At 39.0% G+C, this 4,414-nt stretch overlaps 1 long non-coding RNA gene across 1 annotated transcript in view; it reads right to left on the bottom strand.

Annotated features, from left to right (window-relative positions):
• Window positions 1-1,992: 1,992 nt before the first annotated feature.
• LOC136011201 (uncharacterized) overlaps window positions 1,993-4,414 on the bottom strand; it is a 5,248-nt gene continuing 2,826 nt past the window's right edge. The window contains exons 2-3 of the long non-coding RNA XR_010611283.1: window positions 4,142-4,317; window positions 1,993-2,084 (exon numbers count right to left, since the gene is read on the bottom strand). This is a non-coding gene — a long non-coding RNA (uncharacterized LOC136011201). The remainder of the gene's footprint in view (window positions 2,085-4,141; window positions 4,318-4,414) is intronic.

The following is a 4,414-nucleotide window of genomic DNA, read 5'->3' as shown; positions in this document are numbered from 1 at the left end:
ATGAACTTTGATTTGTTTTTACTTTCCTCTCATAGGTTTGTATTTAAAGGACTCTCAGAGCCCTAATTGTATAAAATTCTAGTAACTGCACATTCTCTTGCTGGAAAGATAATGAATGAATGAATGATTTGGGTTTCCTTGTAGTTCAGAAATAACTTATTTTTTTTATTTTTTATTTTTTAATAGGAAGGAAGAAAAAAGTTTTACTTAGTGACAATGTATTTTGAAAAGTTCATTTTTGAAGAGGTGTAGGTTAAAAAGAGTCTTCCCTAAGACTTTTGGAATGTAAAGTTGATTAGAATTTAATCGAGATGTGCTTTTTAAATGAATTATCCAATCTACTGTTCCTCATGCTAAATAGAATTTTAAATAAATGAATGTATGTATTGATCATAATGCCAGAAGCATATTACAATGTCCCTAGAATTGCTTTTCTTGCTCAAAAATACATAAAGAACAAAAGTCTACATATACACAGTAAAAATATACTTCCTTATGGAACCCTGGGTTATACAGATTTAGATCTAATTTAGATTTTAAGCTCATGAGAATAAGTCATACCAGTGTAACTATTTTTTATTTGTGAGAAATTATATTCATGGTAAGGCATTGTACAACTTGAGTTCTATTGGTTTCAAATAGTTAAAGATCACGACAAATTATGTGTAATAAAATACTATGACCCCATTCACTACCTATCTTCTTATTCAGTCTGAAATATATCCCTTTATTGCTTTGTGAATTAATAATATGATGTTGGACAACTACAGATGACTTCTTGTTAATTAGAATTTCAGACACATGCTATGATGCATCAGAACTTTCTCTATTTTCTGCTAATAGGACATACCAAGTGAATAGCAAAATGCTTTTCAAGAGCAGGAAGGGAAAACGGTCTCCTGATCTGAATAAGATGTTGCCTTGAGGAAAGGCACCTAACTTCTTAATGCCTGGCTTTCATCAAAATCTTTAAAAATTGTGGCACTTCCCGAAACTGGATGTTTGAGCAAGTGTTGAACTACAGACTCGTGATGTGAAAAACTCATCTGTTCTCTGTGGTGACAGAACATACTGAATATAGGTTTATAGTTACATAAATCTGTAGTCTTTACTAATTGGTCTTTTTACTTGATCAGACCATATCTTCAAGGATAAAAACCAAATATAGCTGCATCATTATATCTGGGGCAGATGAACCTCCACAAAATGTATATTTATGTGATAAGTATCAAAGAAGGTAAGAACACCCTTTGAATGCATTTGTGATAGTAAGATGGCTTTAGAGGTCCACACTACTTTGGGTGTTTCATCTTCAGCAAATTTGAAATTTAACCTCTGCATCTCCTGGGTTACACATAGTATTGAAAAATCTTGCCCTAGGCCTAATATTGGTGGTATATTTCAGGTTTCATTGTACCCCAAATAATTTTAAAACTGAAACTGACAACAGACCCTTTGATGAGCTTGTCTCCTTTTTATTTCAAGCTGGGCCTTACTGTAGAGTTTGGATTAAAAGCATAGGCATAAAAAAGTCTACTCCAACGAAGTTTTCAAAAAACAGGGAAAACAAACCAAACCAAAGTCCCTGTACGGCTTGTTTTTCAAAATTCCCTCCCAAAAGGCAGAGCTAGGGCCAAATGGAGTTTGCTCTGTTGAAGCAGAAAGGAGCTCACTTTCACTTACCGAACGTGTAGTCCCAAGTTTTGCGTTTTGAAGGCAAACCCCCATCTGAAGCTGAGTTGTGCACCTTGTAAGGTTTTGCTTGTTTATATGAGAGTGCCTTTACAGTAAATTCACTAAGATGGCTCTAACATCAAATAGGCTCCTAATCTGGAAGGCCTGTGCCGTGGTCATGCACATTTTAGCTCAGCAGAGTCCTTGCAGGCCCTGTGCAGTGAACAACAGACCTGACCACTAAATTTATTACAATTCAGTAAGTGAAACTGATGAAACCAGATCATTCCCATGACTGCTGAGGGTTCGCCTGGCATATCAATGTAGTTCAAATGGTGTTAGCTCTGGCAGGAGTGGTCCATTTGGGTGGAGCTGTTGATTTGTGCAATGATGGCGACAACAAAGTCAGGCTGAAGGAGGAAGAACATTTGTATTTGCCTTCAGAATTCTGAGGCTCCAATAAAAAGGGTGTAAGAAACACTGGGCAAAACAGTGATCTGCACATACATATTAATTCATTATTTATACCATTTTGGTTTTAACAGCAATGTCGATGACATGAATATTACACTGCAGTGTTAAAGAGGCTCTTAGGTGGATGGACAATAGTGAGACAAAACATTTAATTCTGGTGAAGAGGTAAGGCATCTGAGTTGTGCTCAGTACCACCAAGATATCCAATCAAGAGAGCTTAATATCTCCTCAGCCGAGAGTGTGAGGGTTTGCTTCTTTCACATACATATGGTCTGTTCTCTCTAGTGTACAAGGTACCAGACAGGAGGTGAAGAAGGAGCCTTCTCATCCAAAGAGGGATGAGATGACAGCTACTGTATTACTCTAAGCATGAAGGTGTCTGGTTCAAAAGCTGCACGAGAGAACGTGATAGTGTTATTCTGCATATCATTCTGTGTAATCAAAACCTGTATGTTGACCTATTATGACTGAGGTAACATTGGTATCACCACCTCAAGCCTCACTCCATGGTGTTAATGCTGGCTCTGTGACTGGAAGAGTAACCTGTGTTATCTTCCATTCAGTGTCTCACTTAGGTGACATCTGGGGCACTACACTGATTTCTGTCAGCTGGAAATCATGATAATTTAATAACAACTAGACTATCTGTTCCTATCCCAATTTAAAGAAAAGATGGTAAATGAAAACGTTTCTGAAGTACAACTATATTTATTGTTGGCTACCATAAGGAAATGAGACTTTGCATTCTTATCTGAGAAACACATGGAAATGCCTTACTGTGTACTACAAAGGAAAAGTCACAGAAACAATCCAGTATTCCAGTTTGCTTTCCTAAACACTCTAAGATTTTATGAGCCTAGTGGTATATCATATTAATAATGTCATATAACTGACACGGAACTGTTGGAACAAGTCCAGAGGAGGGCCATGAGGATGATCAAGGGACTGAAGCACCTCCCTTATGAAGATAGGCTGAGAAAGTTGGGGCTGTTCAGCCTGGAGAAGAGAAGGCTGCGTGGAGACCTCAGAGCAGCCTTCCAGTATCTGAAGGGGGCCTATAAGGATGCTGGGAAGGGACTCTTCATTAGGGAATGTAGTGATAGGACACGGGGTAGCGGGTTCAAACTTAAACGGGGGAAGTTTAATTTGGATATAAGGAAGAAGTTCTCTACTGTAAGAGTGGTGAGGCACTGGAATGGGTTGCCCATGGAAGTTGTGAATGCTCCATCCCTGGTGGTGTTCAAGGCCAGGTTGGACAGAGCCTTGGGTGGCATGGTTTAGTATGAGGTGTCCCTGTCTGTGGCAGTGGGGGTGGAACTTGATGATCCTAAGGTCCTTTCCAAGCCTAACTGTTCTATGATTGTATGATTATGGAACATACACACCTGGATGCTTAACATGTTCCTATTTTTTTATGTTGTATATACAAACATTGGACAAAATAACATTTCAGACAGTTGAAGCTAACTATGAATGAACCACAATTCAGCATACCTCCTACTGAGCTTAAACTGTCAACAACCTGTGGCACAAGGAAGCATCACTCACTGGTGTTAACTTTGCCCTTATGCTAGACTGTTAGCTAAAGGAGGAAATGTCCAGAAGAGAAGAGTTTGAAGAACAGGGCTGAAGAAATGTGATAGCTATGCTGTACCTGTGACCACAGATTGTTGTTCAAAGTAAGCTAAGGTGTAGCTGCAAAAGGTGTAGGGCTACTTTCCCCACTCATCTGCCAGTAAAGCAGGTGATTTCTGAGGATCTGTTTTCCCCAGGCTGGTGCAGGAGGTCTGCATGAGAGAGGCACTTACTGACAGAAATGGTCCTGTAACGCACTCATAATGCCTGTAATAAATGTGGCCTTAATCCTGAGTACAGAGAAATAATTTCCCTTGACCAGCACTTTGGCTTTGTTGTATATGTAATTAACAGATTAGAGCATGTCTTGGAAATAAAGTAGGAGAGAGACTTGAAAAAAAAAAGAAATTGTACTTACTGAGCCATAGTCCCTAGTTATGCACGTGGTTGTAACTCCATTCAAGCAAGCAGCATTGCTCTGCATGGAGCAGAGACCTGCACCCAAGTTTCAAGCTCTTCAGCGTCATTTCAGGGCATCAGATGGGACAGGGTGGTGCAAAGTGGCCCCAGTGTAAATGGGAATTGGATCTTTCTCTAGCAATATGCAAAGACAAAATTGTTAAAAGTGAGCATCTTATTAAACACACACACAAATACCTTGTGAATTCTGTAGCTTGACCTCATTTAGATA

This window comes from Lathamus discolor, chromosome 3, assembly GCF_037157495.1.
Source record: "Lathamus discolor isolate bLatDis1 chromosome 3, bLatDis1.hap1, whole genome shotgun sequence".
Taxonomy (NCBI): Eukaryota; Metazoa; Chordata; class Aves; order Psittaciformes; family Psittacidae; genus Lathamus; species Lathamus discolor.
Note: the sequence above shows the minus strand (reverse complement) of the source record. Positions and strands in the feature narration are given on the sequence as shown.